General features: G+C 39.8%; 1 protein-coding gene across 1 annotated transcript in view; it reads left to right on the top strand.

Moving 5' to 3' along the window:
• LOC126310273 (lachesin-like) overlaps positions 1-21,621 on the top strand; it is a 1,180,447-nt gene that overhangs the window by 716,796 nt on the left and 442,030 nt on the right. The window lies entirely within an intron of this gene.

Here is a 21,621-nt window from a genome sequence, read left to right as displayed (position 1 = left end):
TAGTGGGAGCAAATGTTGAGATGAATGTGACGGGGCCTGATGTTGCCTTTAAACTCAAAGTTGTTAAATCTTCAGAAATACATTTCGACTGTTTGCAGCAGCTAAGAAGACTTTTAGTACTGCAAAGCTAACTCCATGCTCACGCCTTTCTACAGAGTCTCTCTCTTTCCATAAAGAGATGTAATTATCTTCAGGCAGGCTGCCTCCCCCTGAGGGACAAGTTTCCTGTAATGCAACTACACCAATCCGATGACGCAGCAGTTATCTGTCAATTATGGCTGTTTTTCTGACTTCAGGGGCAGCATCTGTAGGAGTAGTACGCCCGGATAACGTAGTTCTGACATTCCAGGTGGCAAATCGTATTATTCAATCATTGTTTTTGTTCATATGAACTGCTTTATTGCTGTTTTTTTTTTCCATGTGCCTCAGTAACCCACCTTGTATCAAGAACTGCGAGGTGCTTCCTGTTCCATATACCCATAGAAGCGCAAGGTGGGGGACAGATTAGTACCATACTGACTGAGGATTAAGGTGGGGGGTGGGGGGGCTGCCCACTGCCTAGCTTGAGGCGGGCGATAGCCAGTCAGTTAAACGCAATAGTCTAACCCACCGACTAGAGTCACCCCTGGCGCCCGCACACTCGATCCTCATCGCAAGGCTTAAAACCGGTAACTGCGACTACCGGTGTTGTTATGCGCACCTTTGCAGGCGCAGAGCGTCCTCTCCACATGCGTCACCTCGGACATATTTAAAAACTACGAACTTGCCCAATGTTCATGGCTTTCTCTCGACCCAAACAACTGTTTCCACAGGAATGATGGGCCACTACTTGTGGGGTATAGTGGGTTGCAGGAGTTGCCGACTTGTTGAACTCTGCTGTCGTCTACGATAGTCCGGACACGTTGCCCCTTCCGCCAAGCACATGCTCCGTACCGAAGCCATCCTCCTCCGCCGCAGCTGCCGTTGGGGATGTCACCCACAACCTTGGGCTAGGGTGCTGCATCAAACCCTGCAGGCTGGGTGAGAGAAATGGAAAACTGAAATACATCCTCCGACCTCGAAATATAATGCCATTGGTGCTGAAAAGAACAAGAGTTGACCAAGTGAGGCCGACAGGAAAGAAAAAAGCATGGGCTGACACAGGATAGAGGAAGTAATATCACACACAGCTCCGGGACCCACGGATGTCAACCGCGAACTTCTAGATGAAGTTCTCTGGGGGTACATCTATATGAGTTGTAAACGCATTTCATAAATTTTAGTTAAAAGTGTGAAACTATCAGTAGAGAGTAACAGCAGAGGTATTCCTGGGAAGAGATTTAGGAAAAGACGCTCCCCGAATTATAATATTTTTAATACTAGCCTAGACTCATTTCTCAAGAATTTTTTCGGTCTGGAAACACATTTGTTTCTTATTGACTTCGAAAAAACGTTTGATTTGGTAGTTATAAACACTCTATGGACATTAACGGAAGGGAGAAGAGGATATCCCATGCATCTTATACAATTAAAAACTTATACGAAGATCCCAAAATAATTATAAATACAATAAACTCAAAAACAGAAAAGATAATAAGAAACAAAGGCAGTGATGTAACCTGTCACTGACACTGTTTAACATGTGTATCGAGGATCTCATAAGAAAATGGAAAAATGATTCACATAAAAGTATATAACTGAAAAGAAAATATCATCTAAATGCTGTGCTATGTGCAGATGATGTAGTCTTAAAACAGAACAAAGAAGAAAACGTTCAACATTCGTTGCACAGATTATATGAACTAGGAAGATAACGATACATTCTGTAAATATCCACTATTAAAACTAAAGTTACACCTTACTGTGGAAAACACCTAGTTTGATTAAAATTATTGAAGACAACGCACTAAAACAAGATTCCAGTTTCATATATTTAGGGTGCAATAACATTATTAATAATGATAACGAAGTACAAAATACAGTCAATAAATTTCAGCACGTATGTGAAACTATAAATAAAACTTTAAAGAGCAGACTAAGAAAGTTCACAAAACAGTAGCTGTGCCCATCGTTCTGTAGTGCATGAATCTTGGATTGGAAAAGGAGAAAGACAAAAGCAGCATACAATCCACTGAAATGAGATTTCTAAGATCTGTTAAAGGCTGCTCAGGAAGGCATTCTATACGAACTGAGAATATACGAGAAGAATTCATTTTGTACCGTATCAATGGTGTTCAAAAGTCATTGCGATAGCACCTGTTGACTAAATGTTCGCTGACGCTTCCGAGTAACGGTAAACGTCGTTTAGCATTCGCTGACCCTGAGACGACGACATTTCATAGAACTAACAAGGCATACTAACCAGGTGTGCAGCGCACTATCTACCTCAATAAACTGAGGGAGTTATTTTCAGTAAAAATACCAAAAGAATGAGTGTGTCTGGAAAGAGAAAGATATTTTAAGAGCGAATCAGGAACTTCAATTTTACTCGACCTACCCCCATCTCTCACGCCGAGCGGATGACTGGATGACAGGCATCACACATTCCATGCCCACACCTCAAAGAGGCTGCGCTCTACCGCCTCTCAGGAGCACAACCAGTACTAAATAACGCCTAGCGTCGCCGTGAAGCATCAGTGAACATATTGTCTGTAAAAACGTTTATCCCTATGATGTGATTTACCACCCCTAGACGTTTGTCGCAAAGATTTTGAAACATTTTATAGCTAAAGGTTGGTAATTTAAGGGGATTTAGGTATCACTCTCCCTTGACTGTGACGCTAAAATTGGAGACAATCTAGTAGTAGCAGCAACTGAAACAGCATTCAACACAAACTGAGCACCAAAATATTATAAGTAATTTCCCATATTATTTATCATTCCAGAATACGCTACCGTCGCTACATCTAATACTTCAAGGTGAATGTAAAACAATAAACTGAAGTAAAATAATAAGTCGAATCAGGGACATCATAGTGTGTGAGATACGAATGGCTTATTAGCTACGCGATGCGAAGGATTGATACAAAATTTAACAATACTCCATTTTATGCACTGATATAAAAGAACCACTACACTACAGTGGTTCTGAGCAGATGTGTGGGCAGCATCCCATAAAGAAATTGACTCTTTTTAAATCTCTGTGCTACGAATAAAATAAAATGCTTCTGCATTCACTCCCCTTCATGCGAAATTTGCAGTGATACTGTGTGAAGCCCTTCAATCTTAATTGTCTCATTTCTTTAAAAGTTCCTCATATTGAAAGTGTGAATGATTTTTACTATTTATAGAAGAAATTTATTTTAATATTTCTCTCATGTTCTTGTACTGAGAGAAGTTGCGCAAGTACTCAACTAGAGTAACTAACTTGATCATAACGGATGTTTCAGAAAGAATTTCAGAGTTTCAATTGATCAATGTAGCTCTTAGATTTGATGTTAAGTAAAGTTTCAACGTTAAGATGAAAGGGCAAAATCACAGTTCAAAGAAGGGGTGTATGTTCGTCAATAGTATTCCTAAACTATTTGCTTGAAAGCTGTATAGCAGCGAAGGTTGTATGTTTTGTAGCTTGTGAACAGTGCACCTGTCATTAAAACTGGATGTATGTACGAAGAAAGTTCAAATTTGATCCTCGTTATACCTACTTTAAATCTGAAAGCTGTACATAATATATTTAATGGTGAATGTGTGTGAGAGAATCTCATGTGGTATAATCAGTTTGTTAGATCGGCTGGTCTCGCATTAATAATTCTGTTGACGTCTTCGTTTTTCACAAGACTTGTAACTGCGTAAATATCTCTTCAATTTGTCGCAAAATCTAGTGCTTACGGTTTTGGTGTCATGTCGGTACACTAAACTTTGATGCAATAGGTCTTCCGCTGTCTTCTAGCCTTCAGTGATGAATCAACTTCTAATTTTGCACAAATGGTAACGCTATGTGCGTAGCTGGGGATAAAAATTTTATCGCAATACACTGCAATGGCATACTTCATGTAAGACAGTCGCTTTTCGTGTGGCTTATGAGAACAGGTGCCTGAAGAGACTATTTACTTGATGTAAGTGACCAAAGAATGATAGCCTGATAGATGATTCAGTCAACGGTTATATAAAGATAGCTGAAGAGTTATGAGTGAGATTATACAGTTAGGTTATATAAGAATTCTGTGTATCAGAATTACGCATATTTTGGATCCGTGCATTTAGAACTCAAATATTGCCAGTAATAATAATGGACATCAGAAAATACTTTCTCGTAGAAGGAATTTCCGACTAGTATGGGCAGAAACGGGAGGTGGACAATTTGATTAACTGTCACACGGGAGAGGAAGCCCTTCCATCTTCCACTAACGTAATAGCAGAGCACGGCAGCAGATGTACACATGCATTTTCCCTTCACGGCATATTCAACGGAAATAGGGAACGAAAGACTAATAATGTTAGGAAGATCGCTCTACTGTGCACTCATAGGGATTACACCACAGAATGATTACGGTGTGTTTAAATAACTGTCTACGAACAACAAAACGCTTTGCTACGTGGTCCAAAGTTTGTTTTTATACTAACTTTTAGAATCTTATTTATCAGTCAATGTGTTAGACGAGGTGGAATGCTGTGAAGGTATAAAGCTTTGATTTCAGTGATAGAGTGGGTTCTTCGCTTTATTATTTATCTTTTAATTTTTAATCTTTTGAGCTACCTTTGAATTTACTAATCATATTCTCTATAATTTGTTACTATTATCGATCACCTAGCATCCATTTCATTTTCTGTACGTATTCGTACACAATACTGGCACGTTTTGAAACCAATAGTTGAGATGTATCTTGAATCCTCAGACATATTTTTATGTGGTATCGAATCTGATACGTCGCCTTCAGTAGAGTTTAAGAAATTACAGAACATACTGTTGAGGATACAGTCCGGAGTAGTTGGTAGCAAGCATTATTTGTCTCACTGTCTATCCCGAAGCAATGTCATTTGATACCAAATGGGAGCCACTTCCTCCGCCCCAGAGCACTAATGGCTTCCATCGAACTTGAAAACAAGTGGAGAGAACCGTAGTGCAGTATATTGTGAACTCTCTCTGTTACTCCGTGGCTGTCGTACCAAACCATGCATGGTATTACATAACAGTCGTGCGAGAATTAGGTGAAAATAGATTGAATTCAGGCGCTTGTTATTATAACAATTTAAGTGCATATTTTGCACTTAAAATCACGTTGTAGAGTTATTTGTAACCCACACTAAGTAACAGAAACCCTGAAATATTGTGCTGTAATACGGAAACGAATTCCATGATCCTATTGTCATCAGACGACTTAAGTATTAACATGTTTAAACTCTTGGGCTACGAATAAGTTACATAAACGTTTTCAGCTGTTTTTGGTTTTGGTGTAAACAATTCTCATGAGGCGATTAAATGTCTTCATGCTTCGCTGCGATCAGAGGACGAAAACAATTCTACAAATATATTTTGGACTTGGATGTGGAGGAAAACTGAGAGTAGAAGCTGGATCGAAAGAGTGAGTGAAGAAAGTTTTGGTGAGAGAGGGAGGCTGCTGCAGGTATTAAAGGAAAGAATTAAGAACTAGATGGAACACTTGTTGAGACGGGAGTAGTTTGTGGAAGGAGACTGAGAGGAAGGAGGAGATACAAGATGGTACACAAAGCAAAGCGGAAATTTTATAGGTTCGAAGCGGATCGCTGAACACAGGAGAGGATGAAGTGTTACCACGTAAAATCCTGCCTTTGGGCAGAACACTTATTATGACTATCCTTTTCGTACCACATTTTTTCGTCCCTAATAGTAAGATTTGTTTTAGATATATTCATTTGTCTCTGCAATTAATTTCGTATGCAACTAGATTTCTGAGAAAAACTTTTATTTATTATGGTTGTTTTACACTACTGGCCATTAAAATTGCTACACCACGAAGATGACGTGCTACAGACGCTAAATTTAACCGACAGGAAGAAGATGCTGTGATATACAAATGATTAGCTTTTCAGAGCATTCACACGAGGTTGGCGCTGGTGGCGACACCTACAACGTATTGACATGAGGAAAGTTTCCTACCGATTTCTCATACACAAACGGCAGTTGACCTACGTTGCCTGGTGAAACGTTATTGTGATGCCTCGTGTAAGGAGGAGAAATGCGTACCATCACGTGTCCGACTGTGGTAAAGGTCAGATTGTAACCTATCGGTTACAATTGCGGTTTATTGTATCGCGACACTGCTGCTCGCGTTGGTCGAGATCCAATGACTGTTAGCAGAATATGGAATCGGTGGGTTCAGGAGGGTAATACGGAACGCCGTGCTGGATCCCAACTGCTTCGTATCACTAGCAGTCGAGGTGACAGGCATCTTACCCGCATTGCTGTAACGGATCGTGCAGGCACGTCTCGATCCCTGAGTCAAAAGATGGGGACGTTTGCAAGACAACAACCATCTGCACGAACATTTCGACGACGTTTGCTGCAGCATGGACTATCAGCTCGGAGACCACGGCTGCGGTTACACTTGATGCTGCATCACAAACAAGTGCGTCTACGATGGTGTACTCAACGACGAAACTGGGTGCACGAATGGCAAAACGTCATTTTTTCAGATGAATCCCGGTTCTGTTTACACCATCATGATGGTCGCATCCGTGCTTGGCGACATCGCGGTGAACGACCATTGGAAGCGTGTATTCGTCATCGCCATACTGGCGTATCACCCGGCGTGATGGTTTGGGGTGCCATTGGTTACACGTCTCGGTTACCTCTTTTTCGCAATGACGGCACTTTGAACAGTGGACGTTACATTTCAGATGTGTTACGAGCCGTGGCTCTACCCTTCATTCGATCCCTGCGAAACCCTACATTTCAGCAGGATAATGCACGACCGCAAGTTGCACGTCCTGTACGGGCCTTTCTGGATACAGAAAATGTTCGACTGCTGCCCTGGCCAGCACATCCTCCAGACCTCTCACTAATTGAAAACGTCTGGTCTATTGTGGCCGAGCAACTGGCTCGTCACAATACGCCAGTCACTACCTTTCATGAACTGTGGTATCGTGTTGAAGCTGCAAGGGCAGCTGTACCTGTACACGCCATCCAAGCTCTGACTCAATGGCCAGACGTATCAAGGCCAGTATATCGGCCAGAGGTGGTTGTTCTGGGTACTGATTTCTCAGGACATACGCACCCATATTGCGTGAAAATGTAATCACATGTCAAGTCTGGTAAAATATATTTGTCCAATGAATACCCGTTTATCATATTGAATTCTTCTTGGTGTAGCAATTTTAATGGCCGGTAGTGTATTTTGAATACGTTATTCTGTTTGTAAGGACTATATACAAACATACTTTGACAAACATTTGTTAGAACCGAATCTGTGAGTACTTTAACCTCCATCGTATGTAGTGGATATTGATAATATTTACCTATCATATCAAAGAGAAAAATTACTTGATTAATTTTTATTTGTTTACATATAGATATATGTTAACCTGTTACACATTGAATCCCCACCCGACTACTATCTTAGCACGCTGGTAAAGGGGCCAAAATTAAAATTATGCAGCCATTTGATGAACTGGAGATGGACCGCACCATTTTTTTGGTTCCTCTACAGGTATGCGACGTAGTGTGATGGCTCATGGGTTTCATTGTGAGTACAATGCAGAAAAATGTTCCTGGGAAAATGCTTTATCTTTTTGAAGCGATAGTTAAAACTTTATGACTACCTCTCATACAGAGCGAGGATAATTACTATACGAACCAGGGTAGAAGCTCAATATAAACTACAGATATGTAGGATGCAGAGGTTTACTACAATAGGTACTGACGTTCTTGCAACTCTGAAGCTATGTGTTAAATTCTTATCGTGGTTTCACAATGAGCAAGGCACTGGATTCGTACTTAGCAGCAGGGATGCCCAATATTCCACCCGATTATCGTTCTACGCGTCGTGATACCACCCTTGAATACCTTAAAATATGTTCAAGTACTGTCCTGCTGAAACGACATAGCCGAATTTTGCCTTGATTGCTGGGCAGTCAGAGCTCAGACTTCATCGATATCATCATGACTGGAATTTTGACCAGCAACGAAAGTGAACATTATTTTATCTTTGATTTTAATCTCATTATGAAATTTTGCAACTTTCGCGTCTAATGTGTAATAAAGCATTTAACATCCACATAGCTTCCCGATATCAACAGATATAGTAAACTACGTAGGGTTCATCTTCCGAATTTATTTCGTTCTGAATTTGTTTTCTAGAAGGACAAGCACCGACTTACATTATTTCTTTGTTAGCCTCCGTCTTTACGGATGGATTAAAGGGTGGTGTCCTGTAGTGATACGTTGTTTGAGTTTAATTATTATGCCTTGAATAATTACTTTGTTCACTTCTTATTATGTAATTTATTACTTATCCTAACCAGAACTTTTTAATGTCTTTCGGAAAATATGCGTTATCGGTTTTCTTAATACAATGATGAGATTGTCACAGCTTTCACTGCTTATTGCACGTTCAGTAGCCAGAATGCAAAGTCCGATGCGAGCTTCGTACTGTCCGTTTATTTACAAGGTGTATTCTGAGGCAAAAAACTGTTAATTATCTTTCCTCGGTCGCACATTACTATGTTAATGATGACGACAACCCAGAATCCACCGATTTATCATCATTATAATCGTTCTTTGTCTCTTTGCTTATCTTGTCCGGTACAAACAGCACTGAAACAATTGTAATACGGAAAACTCTATCATAAATTGTAGGAATGATCACCACAGTGTGGATTGCCGCTCGGTTTCGCTGTGGAAATGTGGATAGAAGTGCGAAGTTTCACGTTATGTCTTCCACAAAGCAATGTCAGTCTCCAAGCGCTCCTTTACTGATAGGATACCATTAGTATGTAATTCCGTGTGCTTTCTGATAATGCTCAAAATGGGCATACAGATGTACTACTACAAGAACATACAATAAAATACGAGCGTCGGCTTTTTCTGGAAATTTCAGTTCAGTTGCTATGGCTTTATATTGCGAATTTAATGGATGGAACTACGCAATGCAGACTTGTCCCCATTCATTAACATTTCCAGATAAGGAGGTAATCTCATTGGCTCATCAACAGGAGGCTAATCCACCGAGCCATGGAGTTCGCTTCGCACAGCACATTTTTTTTTTTCACAGAGTCGTAAATATCCGAGCGAATCGTGGACCTGCTGCCGAATGCTATCCGATGTTTAAAATAAACAACCTAAGTAAGGACGACCGACATGGGAATACGAGTCCACCACCATACCGATGCCTGACCCCGCTCAGTACGTCTGCTTCATTTAATATGACCTTGGAACCACTTAGGACCAGAATTTGCAGCAGACGCACGTGTCTCCTAAGCAAATAGCTACGGTTAACGGGATATTCTGCCTGTTCTAGTCATTAGCTGTATACTGACAAAGAAGAAAGTTAAGATATTAAAGCAGTTATCTGTGCTGAACTGTACTGAACGAAACATTTCTGACAACTTTTATTTAAACAGCCTGAATTTTTGCAGTGTAATTTAGCGTACTGCTTTGCTTTTTCATACAGTAGACGAAAAAAAGTGATGTAACTGCGACAGTTTGTAAACCCAGACAAAAAGCCTGTTGTTAGATTAAATCACCTATCTTTTGAATAGTTTTATATCCACAACCTCACGATATCATATTCAATTATTTTTCTACATTCTACGATCGGCGCTTTAGTTAACAATTGATGCATTATAACTATTTTATGCCCGTAATGTTTCCTCTGTGCTCTTCTGTTCTGCTTGAGTAGCCGTATGTTTTGCACATATCATGCTAACCTGACTTCTCTTGTAGATATACCTTTGCGCCGACTTCTTTCCTCATATACGATCTGTAATACTTCTAAGTTTCGTATTTCATTCTTCTGCGACCCCACATTCCATTTCTTCCCCCACGTCATCATGAACAAAGTATCACTTTCACCTACGTTACGTATAATATAATCGTGTCGGGGCCTAATTTAAAGATGTAGTTATCGAAAGATAGTGAAACTAATGATTTTTCGAGATTTTGCGTAACTTTTTATTTTTACATATGCAAATTCATGATCTTTTTTCCGTCACAGAGGTGCTCTTTCTCTGTAAAAAAGGCAAAGTTCTCTCTTCTTGAGATCGCAACTGGAAATCTTCATCGCAGATTCTTATTATGTGTCACGCGCCCTCTTACTATGTACAGAGTTATAAAGTTCTCATGTGGTGCTATGTAATTCTTGTGGCATTTTTATTACGGTACTGATGCCTTGTCGCAACTAATTTTAAATCCCACTAAGTGTGCAGAAAAGGCCAAAAAGAGCAACCTATATCCTTACAGATACTACTTATATGTATATCAGAAACATCTTTCCTCAATTCCATGTCCATATTTTGTACCAACAGACCTGTTTTGTTAAAGGAAACTTCCTTCTAATGCACAGATTTGCTTCTGATGATTTCACTTTGGACATCTTGTACGACGCTGCATCCCATGCAGCCTCTTTTTTCTGCTCTACCTTCACCAATTTTTCTGTTTAGCAAATCGTTTTTCTTCTACAGCACTTCATTACTGTCCTACTCTTACTTAATACAATATCTGTTTTAATTTGCTTACCTCCTCAATCAATAATTTAATCTATAGATTCCTTACGTTCGATCAAAAGTGATATATCATGCTCGCAAATTAGCAGTGATGTAATGTTTGCAGTTTTAATTATAATCCGAATTTTTCTTTTACTTTTTTTTTTTTTTTTCAAATGCTGTACTAGACAAGCGGCTACAAAGATTGAATATATCGTTGTGTTGGAACTTCTGAAGAATTAAGTTTTATCTCTCTTTGGAGTTGTTAGTCAGTCCATGAAGAGAAACAATGGGAAATTAATAAAAATACAGAAACATCTGTTTTAGTAAGACAACAGTAAACCTTCATTTTCATGTTACAGTTACTTCAAATTTTATTGAAAAATTCAACTGTATTTTCGATTGACAATAAGTATTATAACAGTATTATAACCGTAAAAGAAAGAACACTTAGAAAAAAATGATGGCTTAACAATTTGGATCCAGATTCAGATTTTTGAAAAAGTAAGATTACTATGCCCAACGAATAAACAGAAAAATGGACGTAAAATTTACGATAATCAGGGAATTTTCAAATACTCTAAATTTTTAGGAAGGAGATCAAACAAAACAATAGTGTATGCGTCGAAACACATTCGATCATCGCTCTTCGCAAATGAAAAAACACTGACCTTCATCAAATGTTGATTTCTCGTGTCATGACTGACACATCCGTGAAAGAGGAGCTCTAAAGATTAAACTTATAGAGTTACCTCTAAGTCCATTGCCATTTTAGCAGGTCATAATTCTCTAAGACTGACAGATAAGGATGCGTATTGTAATTTTGCTTCTGTTTTCTATAATTCAGTTTATAGTTACATCTGTGGCAAGGCATGAGACTTTACTCACGGCTATGCCGTGTAATATGCCGACAGCTGCTATGTTTGTACTTCCATTGCTTGAGCGAACAGAATCATTTGGTGAGGCACATTGTGAGTTTTGATGTTGTCAGACCTGCTCCTGTCCATTTGATGGTCTCCCGAGGACTGTCGGGGCATGATCCGTCACTGTTTAATCAATATAACGTAGTTGAGGCTAGACGAAAGGTCAGTTTATTTCTTCAGTAACCGTAAAAGGAGATAAATGTGTCACATAATACAAATATTGAAACCATTTCAATGCTTGCACAAGCTAGCTTTCACAATATGACCAATAGATTTCTCCGACTTGCGTGAATAACCTTGGCAACCACATGTCGCATTTCAGAAATTTCCGTATTGGCATCAAAACACCTACAACGGCTGAAGGATACTCCACGAAATCACTGTATGTGCTCCTCCACTGTTAGTGTATATATTTGACGAGAACTATATGAGTCCCTATTGTCAGCAGTTCAAACAGTTAATGGTATCCACTTACAGGGGATATTTGCACGTGATGTAGATCTGTAAAACTTTTATACCTGCCACTGTCGCACTCAGCTGAATGATATAATTTTTTATTAAATGGCCCATAAGCTGATCATGTTGTTGGTCTACAGCAGACCAATTCTGTCAGTGAGACCATTTCAGTTCGGTTCGGTTCGAATTTCAAATCTTGTCATTAGAAATGGATCAAAAATAACTTAAGGAAGCGAAGGAAAACTTAAATCAAGCTGGTCAATAGAGGATGACCAGTCGAGGTTTAAATCTCACTCTTCCATAAAATGGGATACTCCCTCCTCAAACAACAATGATGATTGATCGATCAATGCTTCTAAATTGTCTAGTCTATTCACCGAGAGCTGGGACGAAACATAAACAGAGTCGCTTGACCGACTACGCTCGTTTCCACAGAAAGCATTCGGTGCTCACGTGATACGTAGGGGTGTGGGAAATCCTTGGCGCACGCTTTGCAGCTGTAGGCGTTCGGCTGGCTGCCGAGCTGTCACAGCGGACCGTGATAAACCTGGGCGTCAATGTACGGAATAATTTTAACAATAATGTTAAATTAATGTTAAACTGAGTTCATTCTGTCGAAGCAGATTTATTTTCATTCAGGTTGCTAACAAAACGCTCCATTCAAACACAATTAATTGTTAATTTTAATAACAATACCAGTAAGAATAAAGGACGAAACAAGGTTCACTCTGTCGAACGTGAACTGTTTTCATTGAGGTTTATAACAAACCGCTCCTCTCTCTCCTCTATAATGCAGTCTAATTTCCACATTCGAGTTTCCACTTTTCTACGACATGGAGGGCACACTTGTTCCAATCCTCTGCAGTCACTGTTTTTACTGCTTCTTCTAGCAGTACTTAAACTTCCGGCATTTTGTATGTTTTGTTTTTTGCTGCAACATAGCCTTTGATTCTGGCCCACACTGACTCGATGGCGTTTAATTCACAGTGGTACGGAGGAATTCTGAGAACAGTTTTCCCTGAATTCTTCGCCTTTTCATCTATTGCGTATTCGTTGTGCGCTGTTCTGTGATTTTTAACAGTATATAAAAGTACTTTCTTAAACATACCGTCTTCGAAATCTATGTTTTTAGATTTTAGGCACTCTGGTATTTCGCGCTTATTAGAATTCGCATTGGGAACCTTTTCTTTTCTACGAGAATGGTACGGTGCGTTATCAAGAACAATAACTACATTTTCCTGAAGCCGAGGAAGAACATCTTGAAACCAATTCTCGAAGGTTTCGGCGCACATCTCCTCATGATAATCTCCACTTTTCTTGGATTGGAAAGTCACAAACATCCTTCAACGAACCCTGCTTTGCTGCCAATGTGTGCGATAATCAGACGTTTCCCTTTACCTGATGGGCCCTTGCTTCTGGTGGATAATCCGGACAGAAACGCTTGTTTTGAGGAATTCATATTGTCATCTACCCAGACGTAACTTATGGTATGTCCTGCGTTCACTCACGTCTCGTCCAAATACTAAATGTGTCTGCCTTCATCTCTCAACCATTTAATGGTTCGATAACGCCGCCTCCATAAAATGATGTCATCCCTGTCTATTAGCATGCTATCGCGCCTACGCCGGACATATTTGAAATTCATTTCTCTCAATATCTTACAAAATATAGTTCTCCAAAAATTGCCTATATCTGCATCTTCGTTCAGGACTGTAAGCACTTTGTGAATTTTTGGCAATTCGTTACTAATTAAAATTCGTGTACTTTCCTTTGTATCGCATTTCTATCGAAGTCATCAACACTTTCAGAAAGTTTCTGTCGTAATTTTCATTTCCTGGGAGACTTCAAAGAGTGTGGCCTTGTACTCACTAATCACACGATACACTGAAGAACGTCCAACATCTGTAGCTGCAGTTGTTTTCGAAACAATGTCACTCATCGACTGCTCTGGATGTAACAGTTCCATTTTATACACATTAAGCACCATGTGCTTCTCAGAAAAACTTAATGATTTCTCCTTTGCTCGCTTCTTTGGTGGACTCAGAACTGACACGTCGATCTCGCTCACTGAATCCGTGAATGACATAATGAGGACAGCCGTATGTGATGCTAATGAAATAAGTGAATATATAAAATAAGAAACCATGCGATACTATTGGATGCGCACTTAAACAGTGAATGCTCAGCGTGACTACAAACACATATACTTACTCTAATAATAAACAACTAGTCTTTCAAGCGTATTTACAGATGAACTTATAACATCGTGAAATCGCCGCTGTACAACACCCACTAACGAGCTCACACCTGCAACTGAGACGGCCACACTGAATGAGCGCCGAGCCTGCGAGCCGCACAATGCATCGCTCATAAAGGGCAAACGGTTGCACCCATTGCATTCGAACAAACTACAAAGTTAAATTCAAACCTTTCTGAAACTTTCCTCGCTTGCACCCCCCCCCCCCCCAAAAAAAAAAAAAAAAAAAAAAAAATTCGCGTATGAGTAGTAATGGGGTCATTATCTACAGGTTTGTTTTCCGTATACTATGTTTTCTCGTAGGAGATCTGTAGCCCAGTTTCCTGTGAGATTTCGTGTAGTTTTTCCACTGCAAGTTTGGCTTCCTCTCTATTGTTGGTTAGAATGGCAAGATCGTCCGCGACAGCCAGACTGCACTATCATAACTGAACCACTAAGTACCTAAGTGGACTACAGCCGTCAATGTAGACTGCCTGTTTAGTGTTCATAGTTCAGCATCTGACATGCTGTCCAGGGGAATGTAAGCGTTAATGTCTTGCACTTGCCTCTTGTACTTGGGGGTGCTAACAAACTTAAAAAAATACTACTCCTAATAGCTTATTTTATGTCTTCAAACGATTTAAATCATGATGTAATGTGCACTACACTGTCCTGTCATCAATAGATATATCTGCACTTATACACGTTATCTTCTATCAACCTGTCTCTCTCTCTTAGTATTTTTTTATACATTCGTATATTCACCGGCTCTGTAGATAGCCTCCTCATTCCTTATCCGTCCACCAAATTTTCAACGTTCTTCATAGCACCACGCCTCAAACGCTTCAGGTCTCTTCTTTTACGGTTTCCCCACAGCCCATGATTCACTACCATGCAATGCTGTGTTCCAAACGTACATTCACAGACATTTCTTTCTCAAATTATGACCGATATTTGATACTAGCTGACTTCTTTTGGCCAGAAACGATCTCATACCTATGCTAGTCAGCTTATTATGTTCTCCTTCTTCACCCGGACAGTTATTCGTGCACAACTGTAAGTCAATAGGTTCGCCAATTGTTGCGCAAAAAAAAGCGGCACTATATGGTGTCATCTAGCGTACATTGATAGGATTTTATCAACAAATTGTATATAGTAAACACCCAAATGAGAGCCAGCAGAGAGGTATGAAACTTTTAGTGCTTGAATGGTCAAAGTAACCACAGCGGTCAAAATATACCCGTTTTACGGTATCTGTAAACCAGTATGGTGCTTGTAATTGTGTGTGTTCCCCGAGCGTTTACAGCTGTACTTGAAGATTAAATCTGTTTAAGTCTTTTCTTTTTTAAACACGACGGCCTAAATCTAGGAAATACAGTTACTGATAAAAAAAACAACGTATCTTTTTGCTCCACTGTGTGGGATGGTCAAGACATTACGGAGTACCAGGAAGCAGCGGTCAGATAACATCTTGGTCGTTTGCGTGCCAAGTATCGCGAGCTGGATCCAGAGTGTTGGCTTATCTGAAATCAGAATTAGATGGTGCGTCTAAATTATGCTGCTGCTGCTCACGAATACTGAGAGCGCAAAGATTTGTTGCCTGCTGTTTCTTACTTCCCAAGAAACGTAAGATGGGTATTTCTCTGTTATTGCGGAAGTGGTGTACTGTCATTATGAAGTGAGCAACGTGCTTCAGAAGCTGCACCTCACATTTTGAAAGTACACAGCTACAACTTTCCGATCTGTCTAGCTCAGTGAATGTACCGCAATAGTCAGTGGCATCACGTCACTGACAGTTTGCTTGTGACACGAATAATTTACTGAATCATAGTTAATTGAACGGTGCAAGTGTCTAAGTTGTTGAGCATTGTACTATGCGTCACTTTGAGGAATCAGTTTGGAAGATTTGAGACTAAAGAAACAGCTTTATAATTCCTCTACTTCTAGTTTCTGATCCTAGAGTTACAACTGATTTTTCTATCTCTTCATGTATCTATTCTTGTGTTTGGTCCTTCTTAACATCTATTAATACTTAATCATCACAAGACAAATGCTAAAATCACAGTTCTCGTTCGAATGAATTCAGATACTGAGAAGGCCATCTACACACACAAAGAGAATATATTTTATTCATTAGACATTAAAGGGTTAATGGCCTTTCAGAGCATGATGTACAAACTTTAACACTAAAAGCCTTTTGCATGTCTCATGTAATTACAAATTATGAAGGAAAAATAATCCAACAGCAATAGAGAGTTTCTTAAACCTTGTCAGGGAACAAGAGGGGTAAGATGTTTATAGTGCCGATAACATAGATGGTAAATATAATGCTTTCCTTAAAACATTTCTCATGCTCATTGAGAGTTTCTTTCCATTAGAAAGTTCCAAATGGGAAACTAGCAGTAATAGGCACAACATGTGGCTGAATAGTGGGATAAGGATATCATGAAAGCAAAGTGAGAATTATATCAAAATGTTAGAAGTAGTCACAATTAAGCTACAGTAGCCCATTACAAACACTATTGTAAGGTGCTTAACAATTTTATTAGGAAGGCAAAGAGTATGGGGTATGCAAATAGAATAGCTAATTCACAGGACACTCACACGTTCCATGACCTCGGAGATTTGCTCCTCAATTGGGTCCTACGGAATTTGACGTGTAAATAAATAAATAAGGAAATAAAATTGTCTGCAGTTGGTACCTTCTTTTGTTCTGTCGAAGGTATCACAAAACCCTCTTAAGTAAATTAGAATATTACTGTGTAACAGAGAATGTTACAGAAGATTTAAATGCTGTATCTCTAAGAGTGTCGATAGGAATGGGACTGGTATTAAGATATCAGCTAATTGAGAACTAATATCATGTGGTATCCCACAAGGTTCAGTTTTAAGCCCCTTACTATTACTTTCATACGTCAATGACCTTTCATCTGAGCATTACCAGATGTCAAACCTACTTTGTTTGCAGATTATGGAAACATTGCAGTAAGCAGAAAGTCAAGTATAGCCTTAGAAACCTCGATCATTGAAATTTTCACTGGCATTAATAATTTGCCCATAAACTTTTACTTTTTGCAATACAAGCAAGTCATAACTTGTAAGAAGTTTCCAGCCAGGATGTGCCTTAAAAATAAGACAATAAACAGACCTAGTAAGTTGCCAGCGTTAAATTGGTGAGATTACAGGGAGCTAAAAAATTCAACTGGTGGGAACATACCACAGAACTACAGAAGAGCGTCTCCTTACTTGCGATGCGAATGTTGTGAGACATAGGTGATACAATAATAAAAGAGCTAGAGTATTATACTTACTTATCTTCTGTAATGTCATACGAGATTATTTTTAGGGGTACCACATCAAGCAAAGCTAGGTTTTCCAAGCCTTAATTAAAAAAATATTTAAAGTCAATTATGTTGTTTCAGAAATGCATCTATTATTCTGGAACACAGATTTTAAGTGACTTGCCAACAGCCACAAAAAGCTTCACTACACATAAAATAGAGTTTAAGCTAACTCCTCCTAATGCATTCATGGATGTATTAGTAGAATCAAATGGTCTGTATATGCTAGGAATAATACAAAATAATGTGAATATTGTGACTTCTGAAATTTTCCCGGCGTATTCCTTCTTTCAGTAATTTTCTGGTTTGCAGCCGGATCTCATCAACATTCTGCCTCGATATTTCGGCCCAGAGACGTCCGGCCATCATCAGGTCTCTTCAGCATTTCGTCTATTCACCTGAGGATGGCCGGACGTTTCTAGGCCGAAATATCGTGGCAGAAAGTTGCTGGAATCCGGCTGCAAACCCGAAAATTACTGGAAATAATGTGAATATTGTTATAATCTGACGCCTGTACAAATTCAGTGACGTAATGAGATTAATTTAAATTAATGTTGTAAAATGATTTTTCTACTTGATGATCCATGGCTTTGATAGCCTAAGAATTATGATATGCGCCTCTGCATATTGAAAATTTATGTGGTTTGTGGCAACGTTACAATTATCTTTTAAATGAAAATACGCTTTAGACTTTTTGACTTAGTCCACGTTCATGAGGACTCTCTGTAAAGAACATTAGCACTTTTTCTTTATAAATAATTATTGTACCTCCTTGTTTTTCATATTTCCTGAGGAATCTCCTGACTATACACACATTACAATTAAAATTATATCTGTCGATAAAAAACTGTTTTAGGTCATTAAATGTTTTCGAGATACGTACAAAATGAAAGAAATTAAACCCCCAATTTATTTAATTGCTGCATTATAGGAGCAGACTTTAGTAAAACGGATATTGTAGACAGCAGCAAAAAAATTGTTTAAAGACTTTTGTCCATATTATATATTTCTGAGTGTCCTATTAATTTCATACAACTTTGTTACATACATGCAAGGTGACAGTTATGGAGCTATATGAAAAAAAATGTGAATTAGTTAGAAACTACGGCGTGTACACACTTCGTTCAAGGTGTAAACGTCACTAAAAATATTCGGGTTTAGATTATGACATGTTAAATATGCCTGCCATCATCGGCGATGATGTGGCGCAGACGAATGTCCCGCTGAAGTGCTTGAACATCAATGCTGTGGATGACCTTTTGAATGGCTGTTTTCAGCTCAGCAATGGTTTTGGGGTTATTGCTGTACGCCTTGTCTTAAATATAAACCCACAAAAAGGAGTGGCATGTATTCAGATCCGGAGAACATGGTGGGCCAATCTAAGCCCATGTCAGTGGCCTCTGGGTACCCTAGAACCGGAATGCGGTCCCCAAAGTGCTCCAGAGTACATCAAAAATTCTCCTGTCGAGCTCCGTCTGCATAAATGATCTAGTTGAAATCAGGCTCACTTTGTATAATGGGGATGAAATCATCTTCCAAAACCTTCTCGTATCGTTCGGTAGTCACCATATCATCAAGAAATATCGCACCGATTATTCCATGACTGGACAGGACATACCGCACAGTCACCAGTTGAGGTTGAAGAGACTTCAGTCCCTCAAAATGCTCCAATTTTACTTGTTGAGGATCCCATCCAAATGAATGTGTGCTTCGTCGCTAAATAAAACCATGCATATACATACTATTGCTCATCATGCCCAGCGGCTAACCGTGCAGTTTGAACGTCCTAACCCAAATCGTTTGAAAGTTACGACAATTTTATTTCATACAGTTCAATAATTGTGGTAAGTATACGAAAGTAGTTTCAGTCACAATTTTATAAAGACCATGTTCCTTCTTCCAATTTGTTAGTGAGTCTCTTATAATCCATCGAGGATAGCGGTGAGGCAGACGGAGTACTTGTCATTGACGCTTTCTCAAATTTTAGTCTGGGAAACAGAGAGGGTATATGTCATTTGTCGTTTAAAGTACTGAAACGTTGCATACACACTAAAAACAAATAAAACTGCTTGTTCTTGAAATTCAGAGCTCCAGCTAAGATCACTTACCCCGTAGAGTGGGAGACACAACGTCTACGCCTACGTTCCGAGTATGTAGAGACATAATGGAGATGACTGTGAGCCATGTGCGTTTGGCGCAGAAGATTCGAGTTATAGGAAACAAAGGTGGTGCAGTGAACACATATGGATTACAGGACAAGTAATAAGAGTGCGAGCAGATTAGTGACAGACAAGACACTCACCACATTCACCAAGAGGTGGCTAAGACCGGAAAGTTGCCTCTTTGCATGTCAACGATGCCTAATGACAGTATGACAAAAGTCGGCCGCGTGTTAAAACCCGGTGCTAGAATTGTTAATTTGTCGTAATGCCCGATGACGTCCAACTTGTCTAGAAATTTTCCGGTAGGCAGCTCAGGCAGATTTTTAGCGGTTTGGAGAATTTGATTCTTGTGCATGTTGATCCATGAGATGTAACCGGCTAATACAGCAGCGCCCAGTGGCTCGAATATTATTTATGGCCCCCATGGGTAGATAGAAGTGCAGTGCGGTAGTATCCTGTTCCGAGATGAGAAGAGGTTTACTCTGCGGGTATTCTCGCTGACGAGTAGTCGAACACCGTGGGTTACAACATAATCCTGCAAATGTTGCATAGCACCAGCTGGCATTAGGTAGTAGTAGTTGTCATTCGACTTATTTTACAGAATACCTTGCATACGTACATCTGTCTCACCTAAGCTGTATGTCTGGTACACGTTTTAAGGCCAGAGTTCAGTAATATGTCTTGTTTTGAAGATCTGTTAATTCATGGACATGGTTGAACGCCGACCAACCTTGAGAAAAAAAAATGGCTCTGAGCACTATGGGACTTAACATCTATGGTCATCAGTCCCTTAGAAATTAGGACTACTTAAACCTAACTAACCTAAGGACAGTACTCAACACCCAGTCATCACGAGGCGGAGAAAATCCCTGACCCAGCCGGGAATTGAACCCTGGAACCAGGGCGTGGGAATCGAGAACACTACCGCACGACCACGAGCTGCGGACCAACCTTGACCCAACGCTACGATACTGGTACTGAAGTACTTCCATGACTGCGGAATGTGTTGATTAAAATTACAGTTTTGTGATTGCTTATTACTATTTTCAGTTTAGGAAAAAAATTCTACATGGAATAGTGTAAGTACTTGGTAGATGTTGGGTGTCCAATGTTACTGGAATTTTTCGATTGGAGATCGCAACAGAGCATACCTAGAAATCCGACATGTGCAGCCTGCTGGCATTTTTATGACATGAGAAAGATTGGATTATTGGTACGAGGTAATGGCAGCATCATACACACAATTGATTCCAGTTGGCTGCAGTGCATTGATTACGAGAGAGACTGAGGTCAAAGGCATGGCACGATGGGTAGACAGGAGTCTCTCCAGAAGGACAACACCGCGAGAAGACTGTAGAACTGTTCGAATCTCACTGATAAATAGACGGGTGTCAACAACTGAAATACAGGCGAAGTGTCAGTACGACACGTCGGGAACAGCTTACTGGAAGCTGGTACGAGATCGCTAGTTTCCATGTGTTTACCGTTTAGACGATACAGCGGAGTGTTACATGGCGCAAAGCCACAATCAACTAGGACAGTGAGTGACGTAGCAAGGTGTTCAGCGATAATCTGGCTTCTGTCTGTAGCGCTCAGAAAGATGCCAACGTGTCTGTAGACCACCTGATGAAAGGCCACAGAAAGCGGGTGTTCTGGAGGCCCATTCTCCTACAGCTCTTGGAATCTTCGTGAGAGGAGCTATTGGATTTGACAGTAGGACTGATGTGGTGATCGGTAGCTGAATACTCATTAGTATGTGGCAAAAATGTTAAGCCTCGTGGCCATAAATTTGATTACCAGGGTACCAAATGTCAAGTTATGGAAGGATAGTGTTGCACACTACACTGCAGATAACATCGCAAGCACCTAGAAGGATAGATCCTTGGCTGACTGTACGTATCTCTTAA

The sequence above is a fragment of the Schistocerca gregaria genome, chromosome 1 (assembly GCF_023897955.1).
Source record: "Schistocerca gregaria isolate iqSchGreg1 chromosome 1, iqSchGreg1.2, whole genome shotgun sequence".
NCBI classification, from domain to species: Eukaryota; Metazoa; Arthropoda; class Insecta; order Orthoptera; family Acrididae; genus Schistocerca; species Schistocerca gregaria.
The sequence above is the reverse complement of the archived record's forward strand: the minus strand, read 5'-3'. Positions and strand labels throughout refer to the sequence as shown.